Source organism: Moschus berezovskii, chromosome 14 (assembly GCF_049115385.1).
Source record: "Moschus berezovskii isolate FMDL1 chromosome 14, NW_MosBer_1.0, whole genome shotgun sequence".
NCBI classification, from domain to species: domain Eukaryota; kingdom Metazoa; phylum Chordata; class Mammalia; order Artiodactyla; family Moschidae; genus Moschus; species Moschus berezovskii.
In genome coordinates this window covers 39,611,883-39,638,029 of record NC_142473.1, presented here as the reverse complement: position 1 = coordinate 39,638,029, position 26,147 = coordinate 39,611,883, and the positions used below count along the sequence as shown (strand labels likewise).

Below are 26,147 nucleotides of genomic sequence, written 5' to 3'. Positions count from 1 at the left end.
CAGTTAAGACTCTCATTCAGATTTGATTAAAAGCCTTCCAGACAAGCAAAAGTTAAAGAGAATTCAGCACTACCAAACCAGCTTTACAATGCCAAAGGAACTTCTCAAGGTAGGAAACACAAGACAAGGAAAAGACCTACAGAAAATAAACCCCGAACAGTTGAAAAAAGGGTAACAAGAGCATACATGTTGATAATTACCTTAAATGTAAATGGATTAAATGCACCAAAGGACACAGACTGGCTGGGTGGATGAAAATATGTGCATGTATGCACCTCCACTTACCACATCACTCTGCATGATCCCTGCCCCAAACTGCAAGTTATGTTGTTAGGTTAATCAAGCCCCCATTATGGCTTGCAATTGTTAATTACCTTTTTATTTTTTACTTGGCTATTGATTGTGAAAATTGATAAACATCTTTTACTATTGTGAGTATGCAACTATTACTCAATACCATTGTATAATGATTGGTCAAAAAAAAATAACAGAATTCTATATCACCAAAACTACCATTTAATAGAAAAAAACTATAATCACTTTTTAAAATCCAGATGTATCAGAATTACCTTGGAATTTTTTGAAAAATACAAATCACCAGATACCGCTTTTTTTTTTCTCCAAAGCTCCAGATATCTTTCTAATGAACAGCCATGTTTAAAAAGAACTGGGCTATATGATGATCTTTTACTTTTAACTAGTTTGTTTCACTTTTTCTTTTTCGTGTTCAGCGTTCCCATTTCATTTTTTCCAATTTTTCCATCTCCTTTTTTTATGTTCGTTCTCAAGCCTTTATCAAGTGTAGTAAAGTTTTATATACATACATATAAACAGCATGTATAATACATACCTCAGAAAACTTGCGAATTTTTGCCTAACTAAAAAATTCATGACATTTTGAGTCCACTTCACTTAGTATAGAATGCTAGATTTCTAATAAAAATAAATAGATATGCAACAAGCAACAATGATTTACTGCACAGCACAGAGAACTATAGTCACTATCTTGTAATAACCTATAATGAAAAACAATTTCAAAAAAATAATACATATGCATACGTATAACCAAATCACCTTGCTGAAACACTGCATGTGAACTGAACTTCAATAACATATATAGTATGAAAAAAACAATACTCTCCTATATAATTGACTCATGGAGGGGGGAAAAAAAATCTCATAATAAAAAAAAAAAATCAAGTACTTTGGTACTAGGCACTATACAAATCTGTCAAAGACAAAAAAAACCCACAACACAATGTTCAGGGGTTGGATAAGGCTGGTTGGAGTACCACAGTTCAACAGAAATAGAATGCAAGTCACATATGGAATTTAAAATTTTTATTGCTACATTAATTAAAAGAAAGATGAAATTAATTTTAATAAACGGCTTAATCCATTATATCCAGAATATTATTTCAATAATCAATATGAAAAATATAAATGGGATGTTTTACTAAGGCCTATCTTATCATCCTTTGCAACTGTTCTATTTTTAAAGTACATAATTTCCAATTAGCCTTTTACAATTAGAAAACTTAACATTTCATAGAGAAACATGTTCACAACTGATCACACAGGATAAATTACAAAAAGATTAAATATTTAACTGTTTAAAAAAAAAATAGAAGCATAAGGGGCTTCCCTGGTGGTCCAGTGATTAAGAATCAACCTTGCAACACAAGGGTAACTGGTTTGATCCCTAATGCAGAAAGCTCCCACATAACATGGAGCAAGTAAGACTGTGTGCCACAACTACTGAGCCCACACGCCAGTAGTTGAAGCACGAGTGCCTAGAGCCTAGGCTCTGCTACAAGAACCACTGCAATGAGAAGCTCACAAACAGCAAGGAAAAGTAGCCTCCACTTAACACAACTAGAGAAAGCCCGCATGCTGCAACAAAGACCCACAACAGCCAAAAAAATTAAAAATAAATAAATAAATAAATCTTAAAAAAAAAAACTTAAAACGTAGAATCATAAAACTGAAGAAACACCGAATTTCTACATAACATCAACATAAGAAAGGGTGCTGTTAGTAATATGACTCAAAAACCTAGAAGTCATGAGAGAATATTCAAATACGTATTTCAAAAAATAACTTTTATTTGTCATTCAAGCACCACTGAATTTATTCATTTTTCAATAAATATTCACTAGGTGTATGTTATGCACCAAGCACTGTTCTAGGTGCTGAAGTTACATAAAAATAATGTAACCATTAAGAATGTCAATGAAAGAACAAACTGGGGAAAAATATTAGCTACTTATATCACACAGAAAGAACTACTGTCATAACATAAAGCCCATAAAGAAAAACAACCTTATAGGAAAATGGACAAAAAGTTTGAAAAGGCTGGTCACAAAAAAGTAAAGACACTTACCCTTACTCATGTTGAGATAATAGCAATTTTATACTAGAGGGGGAAAAATTCATCATACCAAAACTTGTTAGATACATGTAATAGCAGATAAAGGAAAAATTATAGTTTTAAATGATGCTAGAAAAGTAGAAAGGTGAAAACTTAATGAACAACTGAACTGAACTGAGACAGCACAGAAAGGTAAGAAAAAGAAACGTGACAGGATCAAAGAGGAAGAAACAAAATACTGTTTTCTGATAAAGCAACAAATCCAAAGAATATGCAGATAACTAATAGAATTACATGTTGGAGCTTAGCAAGGTTACAGGAAATGATACTGAAATTAATTATATTTCCATATACCCACAAGGAATGGTTAGAAAAGGCAATTTTCAAAAAAGCAATATTTATACTAATAAGTTCACACACATGAAACCCACTAATAATATATGTAATTCACAAGTTGTAGGGAAAATTATAAAAGTTTACTGACAAATATTGACTATTTCAATGTAATGGATATTTCCTCATGTTTACAGATTTGAAGACAATTTTATAAAGATGCCACTTCTCCTGAAACAGATTTACAGGTTCAATGCAGTCCCAATCAAAATGCAGTCTGTTAATATAAAATTTGACAAGATGATTCTGAAATTTATACAGTAACCAAAAGGGTCAAAACAGCCAAGACTTTCTTGAAAAAGAACAAAGTGAAAGGACTTGCACTACCCCTTAAAGACTTACTACAAAGCTCATTTTACTAAAGACAGTATGGTATTTATGTAGGAAGAGATAAATCTAAATATCATGTTAAAAACCCAGAAACAGACACACATACACAGATGCCTGATTTAAAAAAAAAAAAAAAGAGGCATTTCAGAGCACAAGAAAGAACTGTCTTTTCAATAAATGGTGCTAGAACAAATGCAGGAAAAATGAAATGGACTCCTCCTGAACTCCTTAAGCAAAAAATCAACTCAAGGGAAGCCAAATACCAAACTTTGAAAGGAAAAACTATAAAGTTTTTAAAATCAGAGAAAGGAAAAATTTCTTAAGTAAGATATAGAAAGAACAAACCACAAGGAAAAAAGTAATGAATCTGACTACAGTAAAATCCAGGACTTTCATCCATCAAGACACCAAGGAGATCTGTACACCTGAAACTAACACAACATTATAAATCAACTGTATTTCAAAAAAAAAAAAAGAGAATGATAAAAACAAGCCACAGAAAGGAAAATATTTTTAACATGCAACCAAAGGATTCAATGGAATAGGAAATGGCAACCCACTCCAGTATTCTTGCCTGGAAAATTCCAAGGACAGAGGAGCCTGGCGGGCTACACAGTTCATGGGGTGGCAAACAGCAGGACAGTGACTGAGTGACCAAGCGCCCAAGGCTTCAAACCCTGGATTAAATAACTCCTACAAATTAAAGAGAAAAATGGATGATCTAAAGAAAAACAGGCAAAGACAAAAACTTAATGAAAAAGAAATCCAATAACCAATAAATATATGAAAAAAAGGTTAAATCTTAGGAGTAAACAGGGAAATGCATATTAAAACCTCAGTAAGATACCATGACACACACATAAATCTGGGGGAAAAGTTTAAATCTTATAATACTAAAGTGATAACAAGAATGTGAAACAACTGGAAATCAGACACTTTGTTGGATGAATGTAAATTGGTACAGTTGTTTAGCAAAACATGGATCATATAGAAAAGTTGAAGAAACCCTTACTCTAAGGTCCAGCAATTACATTCCAGTGCATATATTTTAGAGTAACACATATGTGCACAAAATATATGCATAAGAACTTTAAAATAACATGGCCCATAATAGCCCCAAACAGAAAAAAACTACCCTAATTTTCACCAATCCAAACATGGATGAAAGAGAATACATTCATGGTCTGTTTCTACTCACATCACTTCGAACATCAAATACGTGGGGTTTTTCCCACTCTGAAGAGTTCTCCAACTCCATAGACACCAACTGGCTGTTCTACAGTTCAATTCAGACACCACCTACCCAGAGTTAATGTCAGAACCCACAGGTTTACTGGCACAGTAGTTCCACAATGATTGCTCTCACTGCAGAAGTCAGTTTCAAGTACTGGATTCCGAGGTTAGCCACATTATTGTTCAACCTAGGTTCAAACCAGGGGTTCCCAGGATTCCACCTCAGGTTTGATAAATTGCTAGTAAGGTTCAAAGAACACAGGAAAACAGCTTACTTATTACCATTACCAGTTTATTACGGAGTAAACTATTCAGGAACAGCCAATGGGAGAAATGTATAGGACAAAGTTGGGGGTAGGGAAGTGCTTGAAGATTCCATGGCTTCTCTGGAGGTACCATCCCCCAAGCACCTCAGTGTGCTCACTAACCTGGAAGCTCCCTGAACCACATCATTTTAAGAGTTTCTTAGTTCAGTGCAAGTCATTCAGTTGTGTCTGACTCTGCGACCCCATGGACTGCAGCACACCAGGCTTCTCTATCCAACATCAACTCCCAGAGCTTGCTCAAATTCATGTCCATCGAGAAGGTGATGAGATCCAACATCTCATCCTCTGTCATCCCCTTCTCCTCCTGCCTTCAATCTTTCCCAGCATCAGGGTCTTTTCCAATGAGTCAATTCTTTGCATCAGGTGGCCAAAATATTGGAGCTTCAGTTTCAGCATCAGTCCTTCCAGTGAATATTCAGGACTGATTTCCTTTAGGATTGAGTGGTTGGATCTCCTTGCAGTCCAAGGGTCCAAGGGACTCTCAGGAGTCTTCTCCAACACCACCGTTCAAAAGCATCAATTCTTCAGTGCTCAGCTTTCTTTATAGTCCAACTCTCACATCCATACATGACTACTGGAAAAAACCATAGCCTTGACTAGACAGACCTTTGTCGGCAAAGTAATGTCTCTGCTTTTTAATATGCTGTCTAGGTTGGTCATAGCTTTTCCTCAAAGGAACAAGCATCTTTTAATTTCATGGCTGCAGTCACTATCTGCAGTGATTTTGGAGCCCAAGAAAACAATCTCTCACTGCTTCCATCATTTTCCCATCTATTTGCCATGAAGTGATGGGACTGGATGCCATGATCTTAGTTTTTTGAATGTTGAGTTTTAAGCCAGCTTTTTCACTTTCCTCTTCTCACTTACATCAAGAGGCTCTTTAGTTCCTCTTCACCTTCTGCCATAAGGGTGGTGTCATCTGCATATCTGAGGTTATTGATATTTCTCCCAGCAATCTGGATTTCGGCTTTTGCTTCACCCAGCCCAGCATTTTGCTTGATGAACTCTGCATATTAGTTAAATAATCAGGGTGACAATATACAGCCTTAATGTACTCCTTTCCCAATTTGGAACCTGTCTGCTGTTCCATGTCTGGTTCTAACTGTTGCTTCTTGACTTGCATACAGATTTCTCAGGAGGCAGGTCCGGTGGTCTGGTATTCCCATCTCTTTCAGAATTTTCCACAGTTTGTTGTGATCCACACAGTCAAAGGCTTTGGCATAGTCAATAAAACAGAAGATGTTTCTCTGGAACTCTCTTGCCTTTTCAATGATCCAAAGGATGTTGGCAATTTGATCTCTGGGTCCTCTGCCTTTTCTAAATCCAGCTTGAACATCTGGAATTTCATGGTTCACATACTGTTGAAGCCTCGCTTGGAGAATTTTGAGCATTACTTTGCTAGTATGTGAGATGAGTGCAATTGTGTGGCAGTTTGAACATTCTTTGGCATTGCCTTTCTTTGGGATTAGAATGAAAACTGACCTTTTCCAGTCCGATAGCCACTGCTGAATTTTCCAAAGCTACTGGCGTGTTGAGTGCAGCACTTTCACAGTATCATCTTTTAGGACTTGAAACAGCTAAGCTGGAATTCTATCACCTCCACTAGCTTTTTCATAGTGATGCCTCCTAAGGCCCACTTGACTTTGAACTCCAGGTGTCTGGCTCTAGGTGAGTGATCACACTATCGTGGTTATCTGGGTTATAAAGATCTTTTTTGTACAGTTCTTCTGTGTATTCTTGCCACCTCTTCTTAGTATCTTCTGCTTCTGTCAGGTCCACACCATTTCTGTCCTTTATTGTGCCCATCTGTGCATGAGTGTTCCCTTGGTATCTCTAATTTTCTTGAAGAGATCTCTAGTCTTTCGCATTCTATTGTTTTCCTCTATTTCTTTGCACTGATCATTTAGGAAGGCTTTCTTATCTCTCCTTGCTATTCTTTGGAGAGAATGCTAATCTGCATTCAGATGCGTATATCTTTCTTTTTCTCCTTTTCCTTTAGCTTCTTTTCTTTTCTCAGCAATTTGTAAGGCCTCTTCAGTCAGCCATTTTGCCTTTGTGCATTTCTTTTTCTTGGGGATGGTCTTGATCACTGTCTCCTGTACAATGTCATGAATTTCCGTCCATAGTTCTTCAGGCACCCTGTCTATCAGATCTAATCCCTTGAATCTATTTGTCACCTCCACTGCATAATCGTAAGGGATTTGATTTAGGTTGTACCTGAATGGTCTAGTGGTTTTCCCCTACTTTCTTCAATTTAAGTCTGAATTTTGCAATAAGGAGTTCATGATCTGAGCCACAGTTAGATCCCGGTCTTCTTTTTGCTGACTGTATAGAGCTTTTACAGAAATTTTATTACACAGGCATGGTTGATTAAATCACTGGTCATTGATTAGTTCAGTTTCCAGCTGTGTAGAGTCCCTTCCCCAGAGGTCAGGGGGTGGAGCTGGAAGTTCCAACCCAGCAGTCACACCTTGGTCTTCCCGGCAACTAGCCTTCATTCAGAAACTATCCAGGGATCCCAGACAACAGTCATCTTAGTATACAAAAGAAAATGGTCTGGAGATTTCAAGAGTTTTAGGAACTGCATGACAGGAATGAGGGACAAAGACCAAATATTTTCTTTATATTGTAATTCATTCAATGGAATTCTGTACATCAGTGACAAAGAATGAATTAGAACTATAAAAAAAAATGGATAAGGGCTTCTGTGGTGGCTCAGAATCAGCTGGTAAAGAGTCTGCCTGTAAAGCAGGAGGTTACCTGCAATGTAGGAGATCTGGATTCGATCCCTAGGTAGGGAAGATTCCCTTGAAAAAGAAATGGCAATCCACTCCAGTACTCTAGGCTGGGAAATCCCATTAAGAGAAGAGCCTGGTAGGCTACAGTTCATGGGACTGCAAGAGTCGGACAGAACTTAGCGACTTCACCACCACCATTGCTAGGCATTGTACAAGGTGCAGTGGATATAATATGAAGAGGCACATGAGAAATACAGTCCCTGTCTTCAAGGAGCAATAGAATTAAACCCAAGGCAAGTGTAGCCAATGTCACAAGAGTCTATAAGAAGTGTGAGGGAAGGAGTTCTGTGAGAGTGACAGTATAGCTAACCTCAGAACAAACTCTTAAAAAAAAAAAAAGATAAAACTTAGAAAAATAATGTTAAACAAAGTGAAAGTGTTAGTAGCTCAGTCATCTCTTAACTCTTTGAGCCTACCAGGCTCATCTGTTCATGCAATATCCCAGGCAAGAATATTGGAATGCATTGCCATTCCCTTCTCCAGGGTATCTTTCCAACCCAGGGATTGAACCCAGGTCTCCTGCATTGTAAGACTGATTGTTTACCATCTGAGCCACCAGAGAGGCAAAGGGAGAGACAAAAATATAAAAATTTCATCCATATAAAGTTCAAAACATGAAAAACTACATTGTCTAGTGTTAAGAATGTTTACGTAACAGTGTAACCTCAAAGAAAAGGAAAAGATTATAAAAAGTTAGTAAAGTGGTTACTCATGGAGGGAGGGAGAGATTTATAAGGGAGAAGAACACTGGGGACTTCCAGAATACCAGCAGTATTTTAGTCTGTAAAGTCACAACTGGTTACACAAGAGTTTGTTTTACAATTACTATTTGTTAAACAATCATATACGATTTGTGAACTTTTTTGTTATTTCACAATAAAAAAGAATCTACTTCCCACATATTTAAAATACTGAACCTTCTTTTCTATATTATATGTGGTATGTGAAAAATAAAGAACATCTCATTATGAATTGCATGTGAGTTTTTTCCTTAACCCCACACGGTAAATTATGTGAACACAAGAAGTTCACCTTTTTAGTGATGCCAGTCTATTAGGCTAAATTAAGGACACTGCTCTAAGTCATTAAGGGATATGGGGAAAGTGTTAAGACATAAAAGAAAACAACAAACTATAAAATATGGTTTCTCAAATTTTCACCATTTGTGAATCACTTCATAGGCACTGCACACATAACGTGACCAATGCACTTAAAAAATATTAACTGCATTTTAAAACACATAGTAAGATATTTCTATCAGTGAGAGGGATGACTGCATACCCTCACCACTGTATGCATGTCCAGTATATTTATTTTGCTTCTTATTTGAATTAAACTACAAAATCTTAATTCAATTATAGCATGTCAGGAAGGCAGTAATGTTTGGTGGTGGCTCTATGAAATAGCTATGGATATGTGTATAAAATCTTAGAGGCTCTACTTTCCAGTATTTCTGAATTTAGGCATTTCTTCATTGTATTCTTGCTACCATCCAGACCAACCATCATCTCTTGCCTGCATTAGTGAAACAGACTCCCAATCTGTCTCCATGACCCTTCTATCCTACCTCTTCATACTATTCTCAACATAGCACCCAGAATGATACTGAAAAAGGTCATCTCACCCCTATGCTAAGAACTTGTAGTTGTTCCTACCTCACTCAGAGAAAAGATAAAATCTTTGTAAAAGTCCACTGCTGCTGCTGCTGCTGCTGCTAAGTCACTTCAGTCGTGTCCGACTCTGTGTGACCCCAGAGACGGAAGCCCACCAGGCTCCCCCATCCCTGGGCACTCTAAAATCTAGTCACCCTATTTTTTCTCTCCTAAAACTCACCTCTCCGCTACTGTCATACTGGTCTCCTTGTTCCTCAAATACATATGCTTCTCACTCAGAGCTTCTGCTCTTTTGTTTCCTCTGACTGGACTGTTTTTCCCCTGGAGAGCTGAATGGCTCCCTCTTCACCTCCTTCAAGTCTTCCATCGAGAAGGTAACATATCAGAAAGTCTTCCCTGATAACCAAGTTATAACCACAACGCTCTCTAACTCAACTGCCTATGCAGTTTACTTACTTTCTTCTTAGCACATAGTACCATCCAATATATTGCATATTTTACTTATTTTATTATCTATGTTTCCACACTAGACTACAAATTTCATGAAGCTGGGATTTAACTGCTCGATTCACATTCGTATCCCTAAGCACCAAGAACAGTCTTGGAACAAGTAGGAAGCATTTCTTCACTGGGGAGTGTCTTCAGTATTCTGTAACATACTCAAGAGTACAGAAAAATATACTCAAAACAAACATTTTAACCTAAGAGACACAACAGATTTTTAATCCACTCATGTTGCATTTGGTTTCATTTAAAGTACTTAGAAATCATCTAAAATGTGCCAAATAACAACCATGAATTTCTTTCTCTGAGGGAAGAAAATCATGTGTACATATTTTCAGAACTGTTCTTCAGAGCCATATGCTTTTTAGACAGACCGAAACACATTATTATTTTAAGTACATGTGGGATATACAGTTCATGTCTGCTTGCTGACTTAAAATACTGGTCTTGGGCTCAACAGAGCAATTTAGAGATGACCTTTAGTTGTTATCTATGTAAAACTAAAGGCCCGAAGTCATGAAAGTAATTGAGACTGCACGGAGATAATGTACAGGGTGAACAGAGAAAAAGAGAAATCATGAGGGCCACAAATACTTAAACAGAAAACAAAAGGTCAAAGGAAAATAAATAAGTGTAAAGACTGGTAACAGAAAAATAAGGGAACAGGATGTCCTAAAATGGAGAAGCTACAGAGACCAATACAGGATGAGGACTGAAAAAACTCTAGATTTAAGACCTCATTTGGGATTATTTTAACAACTTTCAGTTCAGTTCAGTCGCTCAGTCGTGTCCGACTCTTTGCGACCCCATGAATCACAGCACGCCAGGCCTCCCTGTCCATCACCAACTCCCGGAGTTCACTCAAACTCGTGTCCATAGAGTTGGTGATGCCATCCAGCCATCTCATTCTCTGTTGTCCCCTTCTCCTCCCGCCCCCAATCCTTCCCAGCTTTACTGATATGTAATTAACTTATAAAATTCATCCACTTAAAGCATAGAGTTATTTATTTTATATTCAGAGTTGTGTGACCATTACCACTATCAGACTTCAGAACATTCTCATCACCCCCCAGTCTCTTACCCATTAGCAGTCACTCCTCATTTCCCACTCTCAGACTCTCATTAGTGATTTAGACAGGTATGAAAACTGAAAAAGTAAGGAATTACACGTAAAAAGGGCATATTCTTTGACAGTAAAGGGAACTAGGTAGACAGGAGGAGGTGTCAGGAATGGCTGTTGAAAATGGGAAGCGATTTCAACATGTGGTAGGTTGAAGAGGATTCAGGGCACAAAGACTGAAAGGCACAAGAGACAGAAGATAAATATTTAATACTAGTTCAGATGCTGGGTATAGATGAATAAGAGAATCAGAAGCACAGATCCATGGGTCTGACTTGGAAAGGAAGAGTTACCTTAGGAGACTGAGGTTGACAGTGATAAGGAATTACTAAGTGAATACCTAAAAATGGAGCATGGGGAAGAACCAATGACAGAAAGTAGACTCAGATGGTAAAGAACTTGCCTGCAGCAACCCAACCCGGTATTCTTACCTGGAGAATCCCACAGACAGAGGAGCCTGGTGGGCTATAGTTCACGGGGTCATAAAGAATCAGACGTGATGAGCAACTAACACTCACTTTCATCTAAACCTTGGTAGAGTTTTAGACATTTCAAGCTTTACTATTTTAAAATGAATGTGATAAATATGTAATATAAAATTTCTCTTACTAGAATATACAAAGTGGCAAGAGACTGTCACTCTCACCCCAACAATGAAAAACAAGCCAAAAATGCTTTAAAAAAAAAAAGTTTTAAGGCATCAGAGTAGAGAACATTAAAAAACCAAATGAATTAGATTCCAGAAAGTGATAAACCCTTCAAATCAGGCCCATCACTACTCTCAACCCTAACACAGCAGGGAGAGAAGGAATGCACTGTAGACAGGGTTAAAGTGAAATAAGCCAGACTTCTAACAATCACATGGAGGCTAGCATGACAGGTTAGAATTCAGAGGAGTGATAGAGGCAAGGCAGAGTGGTCTAAAGTACTAGATAAAGAATTACAAGAAACCCCAGACATGGAACAAGTCTATACCCACTCATCAACTCTTTCCCATGGGGCTTTACTAAATGCATAGGTAGCATACTGAAAGCTGGGAGCAGGACAGAAAAGCTGAAAGAGATCCCCTGGTGAGGTGTGTGGGCCTCCCTGAAGTACCTGCCAAAAAGGACCGGGGAGGTAAGCAGGGAGAAACCCATCAGAGCTCTCCAAGTTTCCAGCTACCGATGGCTCTGGACATGGCAGAGAGCTAAGAAAAAGCCCTCCAAGGCATCCCAGACTTTTACATACTCTAAGACAGCTGCCCTCCAGAAACTGGGATAGTGGAAACAAAGCAGAGATCCAATGAAACACAGAAAGCAGGACCAGAAAACAAAGAGACTCCCAGCAATCTAAAAAACTGGCAGCAAGACTACAAAACCAATCTCTGGAATCAAGTCAATGTTCAGATCTCAAATTCTACTAGACAAAGTTATGATTCTGCCCCAAACTATTTCAATGCAGTGGTGAACCAAATCAAATTAAAAGCTGTAACAAAGCACAGACCCCCTCTGACTTATAAATCAGACTATCAATTTAGTGGCCTGACAGAATAAAGAGTATTTTGGAGGTAAATATTAAGTAATAAATAAATTTCAGGATCCAAATTTTGATAAGCTGTCTGGCATATAATCAAAGATTACAAGAAAAACAAGAAAATGTGGCCCATGGAAGAGGCAGTCAAAATAACCAGAGATAGGCCCAAATATTGAAATTGTCAAGTGGGAACTTTGAAAGTAATCTGGATGAAAATGCTAAATTTAGCAGAAAAGGCAGATGACACACATGAAGCAGGGGAGAATTTCATGGAGTAATACAAATTATTATTTTTTTTAAAAAAGGAAGAACCCAAAAAATATATTAGGAAAGAAAAATGTATCAGAAATGAAGAATTAAGTACATGGACTTAACAACAAAGAACACTGGTAAACTCAAAGACAAATCAATAGAAAATATTTCAACTAAAAGAGAAAAAAAGAGAAGGAGAGGTAAAATAGCATGCCTGAATTCTACCAGACAATTTCAAGTGGGGCAACGGCAAGCCACTCCAGTACTCTTGCCTAGAAAATCCCATAGACGAAGGAGCCTGGTAGGCTGCAGTCCATGGGGTCGCTACGAGTCAGACATGACTAAGCGACTTCACTTTCCCTTTTCACTTTCACACATTAGAGAAGGAAATGGCAACCCACTCCAGTGTTCATGCCTGGAGAATCCCAGGGACGGGGGAGCCTGATGGGCTGCCGTCTATTGGGGTCACACAGAGTCGGACACGACTGAAGTGACTTAGCAGTAGCAGCAACATACATGTAATCGGGGGCTTCCCTGATTACCTCAGAAAGTAAAGAATCCGCCTATAATGCGGGAGATGTGGGTTCAGTCCCTGGGTTGGGAAGATCCCCTGGAGATGGGAACGGCTATCCACCCCAGTATTCTTGGGTTTCCCTGGTAGCTCAGATGGTAAAGAATCTCCCTGCAATGCAGGAGACCTGGGTTCAATCCTGGGTTGGGAAGATCCCCTGGAGAAGGGAATGGCTACCCTGTTCTCTTCTCCAGTATTCTTGCCTGGAGAATTCCATGGACAGCTGAGCCTGGCAGACTACAGTCCATGGGGTCGCAAAGAGTTGGACACAACTAGGCAAACTTCACTTCACATCTAATTGGAGTCCCAGGCAAGGAGAGACTGAACAGAACAAATATTTGAAGAGAAAATGACCAAGAACTTTCTATAAGTGAAGCAGGTCATCAGTCAAATAAATTTAAGTTGAGTGAAGCCCAAATAGGATAAAAATATACCAGAGAATTAACCTAATGGGGTTGCAGAGTAATGTAGATTAAACTACTTGAAAGAAATGGCTTCAGTTTTTACCAACACTGGTGGAGTTTAGGTCAAATCAATACAGTTATCTACAGAGCCTGTTCCTAAAGAAACCAGGGAGGTTTCTACAATAATTTCTCTTGTACAATTTAATCATTTTTCTCCAAATTTAGATATGTTAAATGTGTAGAGTTATAGTTCTAGGTTTAGGGTATGCCACAATCAAACTTCTTCATTTCAACCTAACAATTTTACTCTGTAGATTTTTAGTGAAATGTTTTTTGATAAAAATTAAGAATAAGTTAAACCATCAAGCTCAATTCCTCTCCACCTAAAAATCTTCTCTTAAAAAAAAACAACCTAAAATTTCCATCTACCAAGATGAGCTTTTATAGTTAAACTTAATATAACTCCAAGGAGGGGAAAACCAGTATACTCAATTATTAGGTATAATAAGAAGCTGAAGGTGTGTTTTAGGCAGAGACATTCATGTGATCTGCTTTGCATTGTTCAAAGATCTCTATTTGCTCTGCAAAAACAGATGGAAGAAAAACAAAAACAGAAACCAGGAAACCAATTAACAAACAACTGAACTGGTATAGGAAAGAATTAGCAATAACCTGAATTAGAATGACAGCACTGGAAATAAGTGGCTTTGTTCAAACAAATGAAAATAAATTCAGATAGTAAATAAAGTGGGGGGGGGGGAGTAGTGTGATAGAGAATGATTTAGATAGGGGATAATATTTTTAATAGTGGAATGAGGGAAAAGATGACTGGAGCCATAACCTGGACATAAGAAAACAGTGAAGTCATGGGAAAAGCTAAAAGTCTTCCCAAGGTTCTCCACAAGTTTAAAGATGTATGGCCTTAGCCTGGATCTTGTATTCTTTAACCTCTATACCACACTTACAATTATGCTTTGCCCAAAGATTATAAGCAACTAATAAAGGGCTTAATTCTTCCATTTTGACAAAAAGCAACAGCTACACTGGAGTCTAATAAGCACTGCTGCTGCTGCTGCTGCTAAGTCGCTTCAGTCGTGTCCGACTCTGTGCAACCCCACAGACGGAAGCCCACCAGGCTCCCCCGTCCCTGGGATTCTCCAGGCAAGAACAGTGGAGTGGGTTGCCAATAAGCACTAGCAGTCATTATATTACCTTTAGCCCTTAGCAGCTTCTACACATAAGAGACTCACAATCAGAGCTTTCACCCAGAACAACTTTCTGTATCTGCATATGTGTATCACCGTATGTGTTTGGGAGGGAGAGGGGGACGGGGAGGGAAATACTGTTAATAGCAAGAGGTCCCGTACAAAGACATTTTACTGACAAAGCAGTTTTCAATCTAACCCAGAATCCCAACAGTAGTACTGCTTTGTAAAGATAATTAGTGAACTTTGGACTACTTTATTGTTCATTCATTTAACATGAATCATTAAATATACTCTGACATTACCCCAATTCCAACATGGCAAATAACAGTAAGCTTTTTGTGTTGTTATGGTATATGCTTCCCTTTCCAACATGGTTTAAGGTAGGAAAAAATACAACTGAGAACACCCAAATAAGGAATAATAATAATGAAAATGACATGAATACTTCTGAAATTTTTCTCCCAAACTGTCAGTTTCTATGGCTAACAAAAACTTGTTTTCACATGACATCAAATGCATGAAAATTACTAGTTTTATAAAACAAAAGTGATAACGAAGAAGAAAAAATGAAGTAGCATTTTGAGTAGACCCAAGCTCAAATATCATACCTCCTTCTTATTAACTGTGTATTCCTAAATAATTGATCTGACTTTTTCTTAGTTTTCTCATATGTAAAGCACAGATACAGTGTTGTCAGGATCAAATAAAATAATATACATATAATAATATTATATACATATATAATACATATAACAAGTATTTTAAAAATACATTACAACTGTTCAATTATTAGAACAAAGGGAGCTTAGTTCAGCTACCTGAAAGGTACCTTAGGAACTTCCCTGGTGGTCCAGTGGTTAAGATTCCCCCCCCAAAAAAAGGCTGCTTATTACCAATAAGCACATGAAAAGATGCTCAACACCACTACTCATTCAGTCCAGTTCAGTTCACTCGCTTAGTCATGTCCGACTCTTTGCGACCCCATGAACTGCAGCACACCAGGCCTCCCTGTCCATCACCAACTCCTGGAGTTTACCCAAATGCAAATCAAAACCACAAAGAGATACCATTTCACACCTACTAGAATGACTATAATTTTTAAAAAGGATAGATAATCAACCAAGACCTACTTATATAGCACACAGAAATACACTCAATATTTTTTAATAACCTATAAGGGAAGAGAACCTGAAGAATATATGTGTGTGTGTATAACTGTACATTGTTATTTAGTCGCTAAGTCATGTTTTACTCTTTGCAACCCCATGGACTGCAGCCCACCAGGATTCTCTGTTTATGAGATTTTTCCAGTCAAGAATACTGGAGTGGGTAGACATTTCCTTCTCCAGGGGATGTTCCCCCAACCAGGGATCAAATTCATGTCTCCTGTGTTGGCAGGCAGATTCTTTACTGCTGAGCCACCAGGGAAGTTAACCACATACACCTGAAGATAACACAAGACTGTAAATCAACTATAGTTCAATATAGATAAATAAATAAAGGAAAAGAAGCATTGACAAGGATACAGAGAAACTGAAATCCTCACACTTTACCAACAGGAATATAAAATGTTGCAGCCACATTTTAACACTTTTTTTTTTAAACTGAAGTATAGTTGATGTATGATATTACATAAGTTCAGGTATACAATATAGTGATTCACAATTTGTTTTTTCCTAATTTTTTTGGCCCAAAGATCCGTGTGGTCTGTGGGATCTTAGTTCCCTGACCAAGGATTGAACCCTAGCCCTCAGCAGTGATAATACAGAGTCCAAACCACTGGACCACCAGAGAAGTCCCCACAATTTTTAAAGGTTATACTCTATTTATAGTTATTGAATACAGGCTACATTCCCTACACTGTGCAATACGTCCTTATAGCTTATGTTATATATAATAGTTTGTACCACTCAATCCTCTACCCTCATGTTGCCCTTCACCACTTATTTGTTCTCTATATCTGTGAATCTGTTTCTTTTTTTGTTGTATTCAATAGTTTGTTGTATTTTTAGATTCTACATTCAAGTGATATATATGTCTTTCTCTGTTTGATTTATTTCACTTAACAAAATATCTGCCAAGCCTATCCACGTTGTCACAAATGGCAAAATTTCCTTCTTTATGTCCAAGTAGTATTCCATGGTGTGTGAACACACACACACAGACAAAGACACACACATAGACAGACACACAAAGAGACTCACAGACACACACACACACAGTATCTTTATCCATTCATCTGTTGACTGGCAGTTGAGGTTGCCTCCATATCCTGGCAATTAAGTAAAGTCAAAGAGACAAAAATAGATAAGAAATTACCAGGAGCTTGGAAGAAGGGGATTGGAGAAGGAAATGGCAACCCACTCCAGTGTTCTTGCCTGGAGAATCCCAGGGACGGGGGAGCCTGGTGGGCTGCCGTCTATAGGGTCGCACAGAGTTGGACACGACTGAAGCGACTTAGCAGCAGCAGCAGGAAGAAGGGGACTGGGTAGTTACTGCTTAACGGTACAGAGTATCTGTTTGGGGTGATGATAAACTTTGGAAATAGAAAGTGGTGATGAGTTTGAGTGAACTCCGGGAGTTGGTGATGGACAGGGAGGCCTGGCGTGCTGTGATTCATGGGGTCGCGGAGAGTTGGACACGACTGAGCGACTGAACTGAACTGAACTGATGGCTGCATTAACACTGTAAATATAATGTCACTGAAATATACACTTAAAAATGGTTAAATGACAAATTTTGGTATATATAATTTACAATAAAAAGTTATTAGATAGTTATCTTGACAGAAACCTTCACACATCTTCCACACACAAAACTTAATTCTAGAATCTTGTTCTTGACAGTTAGCAAACATAGTTTACATACATAAAAAGTAATAGGGGAAACCAGGTCCAGAGTTTGTTGGGATTCTCTGTACTACCTTAACAATTTTTCTGTAGTTTAAAACTGTTACAAAAATTTGGCATTTTGTTAAAAGGGTATATTGAATCTCAAAACATGCTAAGTGAAAGAAGCCAGATTCAGAAGGCTATAGGTATAGGATGATGCCAATTTTATATGCTATTCTTGGAATGCAAAACTAGAGAAATGAAAAAGAGAGATCAGTTGCTGCCAGAGACTAGAGGGTAAGTGGGAGGGACCAATTTACAAAAGGCATAAGGACACTTTCTAAAGTGATGCAAATATTTCACATTTTAATTGTGGTAGTGGCAGTTACATACTGTCACTATTTCTTATAATTTATAGCACGGTACACCCAAAACAGATGCATTTTACTATAAGTAAATTATATATTAATAACTGTCTTTAAAAAAAAAACCTGAACAGATACAATCTCATGTCATGTATTTTAATACAGGCAGAATTCTAGTCTGATAAATCATCATGCAATCTAGTCAGATGAAACCAGGGTACATTCTAAAGCCAAAGAGCGCTTTGCTCAATTCATGTACACACTAAACAAAAAAGAAAAGTCAGGACAGTTATAAATTGAATTATGAACACATATAAAGTGATTTAATAAATCAATCTGGTTATGGCTACTCACAGCACTATGGTTTTGATTACAGGTAACTCCTTCAGAGTTTATGTGGGCTGGGGTGGGGTGTATACCTGCTTTGCATGATTTCCAAAACTGCAAATAAAACATTTGAAAAAGTATTCTCCCATTCCCTAATTAGACAGGTATTCATGCTTTGTGCTTAGTCACGCAGTCGTGTCCGACTCTTGGGATCCCATAGACGGTAGCCTGCCAGGCTCCTCTGTCCATGGGATTCTCCAGGCAAGAATACCAGAGTGGGTTGCCATTTCCTTCTCCAGGGAATCTTCCCAACCCAGAGATCGAACCCAGTTCTCCTGCATTGCAGTCAGACTCTTTACCGACTGAGCTACAAGGGAAGCCCAATTTTAAGTGTAACTAAACCATAGAAATGGTATGGTCCTAACAGATGCAGAAGATATTAAGAAGAGCTGGCAAGAATACACAGAAGTGAAGTGAAGTGAAGTCACTCAGTCGTGTCCAACTCTTTGTGACCCCGTGGACTGTAGCCCACCAGGCTCCTCCGTCCATGAGATTCTCTAGGCAAGAATACTGGAGTGGGCTGCCATTTCCTTCTCCAGGGAATCTTCCTGACCCAGGGATCGAACCCAGGTCTCCCACGTGGCAGGCAGAGGCTTTAACCTCTGAGCCACCAGGGAAGCCCAAGAATACACAGAAGAACTGTACAAAAAAGATCTTCACGACACAGATAATCACAATGGTGTGATCACTCACCTAGAGCCAGCAGACATCCTGGAATGTGAAGTCAAGTGGGCCTTAGGAAGCATCACTACGAACAAAGCTAGTGGAGGTGATGGAATTCCAGTGGAGCTATTTCAAATCCTGAAAGATGATGCTGTGAAAGTGCTGCACTCAATATCCCAGCAAATTTGGAAAACTCAGCAGTGGCCTCAGGACTGGAAAAGGTCAGTCTTCATTCCAATCCCAAAGAAAGACAATGCCAAAGAATGCTCAAACTATCACACATTGCATTCATCTCACACGCCAGTAAAGTCATGCTCAAAACTCTCCAAGCCAGGCTTTAGCAATACGTGAACCATGAACTTCCAGATGTTCAAGCTGGTTTTAGAAAAGGCAGAGGAACCAGAGATCAAATTGCCAACATCCACTGGATCATAGAAAAAGCAAGAGAGTTCCAGAAAAACATCTATTTCTGCTTCATTGACTATGCCAAAGCCTTTGACTGTGTGGATCACAATAAGCTGTGGAAAATTCTGAAAGAGATAGGAATACCAGACCACCTGATCTGCCTCTTGAGAAACCTATATGCAGGTCAGGAAGCAACAGTTAGAACTGGACATGCAACAACAGACTGGTTCCAAATAGGTAAAGGAGTACGTCAAGGTTGTATACTGTCACCCTGCTTATTTAACTTATATGCAGAGTACATCATGAAGAATGCTGGGCTGGAAGAAGCACAAGCTGGAATCAAGACTGCCGGGAGAAATATCAATAACCTCAGTTATGCAGATGACACCACCCTTATGGCAGAAAGTGAAGAGGAACTAAAAAGCCTCTTGATGAAAGTGAAAGAGGAGAGTGAAAAAGTTTGCTTGAAGCTCAACATTCAGAAAACTAAGATCATGGCATCTGGTTCCATCACTTCATGGGAAATAGAGAGAGAAACAGTGGAAACAGTGTCAGACTTTATTTTTTGGGGCTCCAAAATCACTGCAGATGCTGATTGCAGCCATGAAATTAAAAGACACTTACTCCTTGGAAGGAAAGTTATGACCAACCTGGATAGGATATTAAAAAGCAGAGACATTACTTTGCCAACCAAGGTCCGTCTAGTCAAGGCTATCGTTTTTCCAGTGGTCATGTATGGATATGAGAGTTGGACTGTGAAGAGGGCTGATCGCCAAAGAATTGATGCTTTTGAACTGTGGTGCTGGAGAAGACTCTTGAGAGTCCCTTGGACTTCAAGGAGATCCAACCAGTCCATTCTAAAGGAGATCAGTCCTGGGTGTTCATTGGAAGAATTGATGCTAAAGCTGAAACTCCAATACTTTGGCTACCTCATACGATGAGTTGACTCACGGGAAAAAACTCTGATGCTGGGAGGGATTGGGGACGGGAGGAGAAGGGGACAACAGAGAATGAGATGGCTGGATGGCATCATCGACTCGATGAATGTGAGTTTGAGTGAACTCCGGGAGTTGGGACAGGGAGGCCTGGTGTGTTGTGATTCATGGGGTCGCAAAGAGTCGGACACGACTGAGCAACTGAACTGAACTGAAACCATAGTGATAACCCACTCCAGTATTCTTGCCTGGGAAATCCCATGGACAAAGGAGCCTGGCAGACTGCAGTCCAAGCGTCGCAAAAGAGTTGGGTACAACTTAGCAACTAAACAACAATACCATCCCTTACATTTTTCTTTCCCATTAATAATTTTTTAATAACTAAACTACTTTCTGCTGTATGTATTGTAGTTGGTCTCCTCTTGAAAGAATATAAATTCCTTCAAGGCAGGAAGTACCCATCAATACACTCCAAAATCTGTTAAGGGCTATGTATCTAAACACTTGAGCACCATAGAAGAGATGAAATGAAAAGAACTCTAGGCTTAGCATTGTAAGACTGCTATGCTCAAGCAGTATCTGTAATGTATTATCCAAAACAAACCACAGCTTCACTGGGTCTCATTTTCCTCTTCAAGAAAATGAAAAAAATACTTGCCCTATTTACTTCACAGAGAATAAGGCTGGTGGAGGGGGAGAATTACAGGTTCTATAATCATCAATAAACACAAATGTAAGGACGTTATTTACTTTATCATTGTTAGTCACAGTTATCATGACTAAAACAAGCCTATTTTTTTTTAAACCAAACTCAATGCACAACAAATTAATCAGCGTTGTACATCATTTATTCATCAATAATGTAACTTTTGTATTACAAGACTAACGAAAGCTATGTGTTTAACAACAGGGTTGTCAATTTTATAGCATATTAATTCATTCTCAAGGTAAATACTCTGCTAGATAATTGCCTTCAAATCTATTAAAATCAAGAGTGGTTTAAAGAACCCATTCACTTTTGTACCCAAATAGCTGAATTAAAAAATTTAAGAAATCCTGGCCTTCCCTGGTGGTTGCTTAGTGGTAAAGAATCTGCCTGCCAATGCAGGAGACACGGGTTCAATCCCTGGTCCAGGAAGACTCCACATGCTGCAGAGCAACTATGCGCATGCGCCACTATTGAGCCTGTGCTCTAGACCCCAGAGCTGCAACCACTGGGCCCATGTGCTGCAACTCCTGAGGTCTACATACTCTAGAGTCCATGCTTAGCAACAAGAGGCCTCCGCAATGAGGAGCCCTTGCACCAACACTACACAGTAGCTCAAACTTGCTGCAAATAGAGAAAAGCCCGCACAGCAACAAAGACCCAGTACAGCCAAAAATAAATAAATACAAATATTTTTTAAATGTTTTTAAGAAATCCAAAAAGTTTAAAATTGTACAAATCTCCATTTTAACTGCCTAAAATGTCCATGTACATTCTCTCATTGTGTTTTGAATCCATCATTTGTTATAAAGAACAGACTGCAGAGACCAAGAGAAATACAAAGTATACATAAAAGCACAAAATACAGACATTTCAAAGTCTGACTACACCAGACACAGGGAAAACAGTCCCAACAAAAACTCTATGAACAACCTGAAAGATATCCTAGAGCAAATCATTTTCAAGTATAATTCCAATCTAAAGACTATCAAAATGAGTAGAAATTATAAATGACTACATTTATACAATTCTCATAGGAGTTGTTTTTCCTTTTCAAGCAAGAATCCAAGACAGAAAAGCAGAATTTTCATACTCTTGAACTGTATTGTCCAGTATGGTATATGTTAAACACAAACAGGGCTTCCCAGATGGCTCAATGGTAAAGAATCCACCTGCCAATGAAGGAGATGCGGGTTCAATCCCTGAGTAGGGACGATCCCCTGGGGAAGGAAATGGCAACCCACTCCAGTATTCTTGCCTGGGAAATCCCATGGACAGAGGAGTCTGGCGGGCTACAGTCCACGGGATCGCAAAAGAGTCTGGAGCATGACTTACCAATTAAACAATAAACACAACAGTTACTGAGCTTGACAAGTAGGTAGTCCAAAGTAAGATATGTTCTAGGTGTAAAATGAACACCAGATTTCAAAGATTTATCAAAAAAATGTAAAATATCTCACATATGTGGCTCTCATTTAATATTTCTACTAAACAGCAGTGATTTAGATGTAGACCAACTCTCACATGAAAGAAACAAGATATCAGAGGTATTAAACAGCTTGGTAGTATCTCAGCAGGGTCTGGAAGCTGATAACGTCTAACTTTCCCTCATTAATAAAAAGAATTCATCCTTTAAGACTCAATTTGAGCACCTCCATCCTCATCAGATGCACTCATTCTCTCTCCATCTCTCAGGCCAGGTGATCACATCATTCTTAGTATTTTGGATCCACCATCCTTACATGCCATTATAACCATACTGCTATAATTTGTGTTTGTCTCCCCAGATGGACTAGAGAACTTATTGAGGACAAATACTATCTCATTCGTTTTTCTATTCCTAGAACTACTGCTGTCCCAGACATCCTGTAGGCCCTCTAGATACAACAAGATCTTCCATAAGATGGACTTTTAGCCTTAGTCAGGTACAACTAACAAATCAAGAATATGAACTGTACTGAAACATTCACCTTTATAATTTACATGCCTTAAATTGTTTTTGGAATATGGCAAATACAATAAAATGGGTAATTTCTACATATTATCAAAGAAACACAAGTTACACAGCATAAAAAAAAAAAAACTGCTTCGCCCTGTTGCTCTGAAAAATTTGGTCGGATGCTCTGATAAGAACTCTGAACTCTGGGGAAATTCAACATTCTTGGTTAGGTATAAGTTCATTTACTGAATGTGCTTACTAAGTGCAAAAGCACTGGGCTAGATTAAAAAACGATTTCTGGACATGGGAACCGATCTTCAATTAATTGAAAATTTTAGAATCATTTACAGCAGAAGAAAGAAACAATGAATACAACTAATTATTACATAAAGTTATAGTTTCTAGAATTCCTAAATGCAAGCATGCCAACTTTTATATCCCATGAAACAGAAAAAACTGTAAAACCTATGAATGAAAACAATGTACATATATTGCTTGCCAAGAAAAACTGCAAGCAATATGCATACAAAACACAATCACAATAGACTTTCAGAAGAAAAAACTGGTTTGGAATCTATTAATTTAGGCAAAATTACTTGAAGCAGCTCTATATGTGCTTTGTACCTAGGTAAAATAACTCTTGGAATAGGTTTGAGTTAAACAGTCCAGTCAAAATGCTTTTCAGTACTTAAAGACTATCATAATATTAAACAGGCAGTTATCTTCAACAGTACAGACCTCAACTAAAGCACTTGGTCTAATTTGCTCCTCTGAATAAGAGCATCAGCCCCAGCCCTGGCAGAGTTGCTGAGAGGCGTCTTATGTGGAAACTTAACCACAAGCCAAGGAGGCAAAGGTACAAAGTCTAGCCTGGAATCAGTGTTCCTGGATCTCCCTACAGCCTTCCTTCTTTTCATAATAAGTCTCCACCACTCTTCTAAGAACAGCTTTCTTTTTTCTGAATCTCTTCTAATCTGTGGCTTTGCTGCTCCAACGTTACACAATTTTCCCAACAGCATCTTTCTGCCTGACACTCACCTGGAAAGATTTTAGGGTACTGCTTTAATAAATAATCTTGTTCAAAGACAAAGGTCTCCTTCTTTACACTCAATTCAACACCCACTGTTCATAATAAAAATATAATTACAATCTGAAAATCACACTAACAGAGGGAAAGAACTAGCACAGGCTCCCTCTTCCACGTTCCTTATCTCCAGACTTTACTCACTTATTTTTCTTCTTTCTCATTTCCCTCCTCAATGCCTGCTCCACCCGCCCCACCAAAAAAACTCCAAAGCTGCAGAATCTCGTTTTTAAAGACAAACCATCTAGCAAGGAAAATAAGCATGTGCTTTTTTCCTTCAATTATTTATTGTTCCTCCGTCACTCAGGAAGACTTAGGGAAATATTTTTAATCTGACCGCCCTCGCAGAAAGATGATGCGCTAAATACACACAGAAATAATAGTCTTCCTGAAGCAAGTGGATTCGCAGCAAAAAAAAAAAAAAAAGCAACCGGGGAGCGGGGCGGTGGGGGGAGGGTGGAGAAGAAAAAGGATCTGTAGCCCCCAAAGCCGGAGATGGGACAAGGAGGCGAAAAGAAGCGGGGAGGGGGCGGGGGACGGTTCACAAGAGAAGTGCAACACACGCACTCGGCAGAATTCAACAATTCGACCAGAGAATAGGACCCGCCACCGCGGCTCCAGCACGGTCCCCAGAACAAGGGGGTGGCTTCCCCTCGCCCTTTCGGACAATACTAACTCCCAGGAGCCCCCCCACCCACCACCCCCGACAAGAGGGTCCGGGTGGGATGCGGGCACCTTCGGAGGGGTAGCTGGCAACGGCAGGGATGGAAGCAAGGCCCAGAGGGAGGTGAGTCGGACTGGGGCAGCGCCAAGAGTACGGGGTGAGGGTCAGAAGCGGACACCCGGGCGACTTGGGGCCGCGGCAAGAGACTCTCCCATCCAAGACCCCAGGGGCCCTTCAGCGCCTTTGGAGAGCAGGGTCCCCGGTTCCGGCCCCCGCCGCACCTACTGTTCCTCACCTCACGCTGCCTGAGCCTCTACCTCCACCACAACCCAAGGCGCCACAGCCGCAACAATCCGAGCCATTTTCCACTCGGTCGCCTCAGCCGCTGCCGAGAGCTTCGGCGGACTCCGCGGCCAGCCAAGCATAGACGTCACTTCCGGCCGGGAAAGCACCGCCTTCCGCACCCAGGCTTCTTTTGGATTGGCTGATGCGGAGGGCCTACCTGAGGTGGTGGGCGGGGCCTGGGTGGGTCGCGTGAGGCTCTAACTCCGGTAGCTGCGGCTGAGTCCGGTTCCCGGGGTAGAGTGCCCAGCAAAGCTGGGACGTCTCTCTGTGCAGCCCGAGACTAGAGGAGAGGGACTCCGGGGACCCCAGTCGGCCACCTCTCAAGCCCGGCGTCCAAAGCTCCCCCCAACCACCGAACTACTTTACTGTTCCCGTGCCCTCTTCTGGAACTTATGCGCTCGCCTCCATCCAGACTGCAGCTCCCAGATTCGTGGTTTTGGCCCCAGGCCTGCGGAGATTAGTTTGTCATTGGAGGATTGAAAGGAACAGGGAAGATATAAAATCGTTCACTCCAACCAGCGTCTACCGATTCCTCACAGTGGATCAGGTGCTGCGGAGTGTGTAATTAGTAGTCCGCCCATCACGTGAAGTGTTTAAAGTGCTTTCTCATCACATTTAATCCTCACAACAGCCAGGTGAGAAGGTGGCCCATAACTCAGAACCAGACGGCTCTTTTCTACATCACAAAATATCTTTACATACAATCTCCGTAATAATACCCTCCTCATGAGAATTGAATGAGCTTATGCTCATAAAATATTTAGTCTTCAAGTGTTACATTAAAAAAAAATTACGTGACCATGTTAAGCAGATAGGAAAATTACCCCCGTTTTACAGACGGTGAAGCTGGCGGCATGAGTCAAACTTAGTCCTAGCTCTAAGTAGTTTTATCTTTTAAACAGACCTTCCAGAGAGGCACAGTCCTAATGTGATAGACTAGTTGGCAATTCTCAGTAAAAACAAGAACAAAAAAGTCACCTCCAACAAACGGTGAAAAATAAATCTGATTTTTTCTTTCTTCCTTTTTTTTTTTTTGAGGGAGGATGTTCATCAGATGAAGCCTTTTAATCACTGTAATATACATGCCTATGCCTCCCAGGAAATAAGACTGACTGGAGTTGCTCCTCTATGGAGTCTCGAAGCAACTGTATGATTATTCTTTCTCGCTGTGACTATCATCTCTAG

The 26,147-nt window shown here is 39.5% G+C and overlaps 1 protein-coding gene across 3 annotated transcripts in view; it reads right to left on the bottom strand.

Moving 5' to 3' along the window:
• The window catches only part of PIK3C2A (phosphatidylinositol-4-phosphate 3-kinase catalytic subunit type 2 alpha), a 115,755-nt gene extending 90,377 nt beyond the window's left edge, over positions 1-25,378 (bottom strand). For 2 of the 3 annotated variants that reach the window (XM_055423277.2, XM_088843053.1), the window contains exon 1: positions 24,913-25,044. The gene's annotated coding sequence lies outside the window, so the exon portion shown is untranslated. Of the gene's footprint in view, positions 1-24,912; positions 25,045-25,119 lie in introns of those variants that run through there. The other variant, XM_055423276.2, reaches the window with a different exon arrangement.
• Positions 25,379-26,147: the final 769 nt, after the last annotated feature.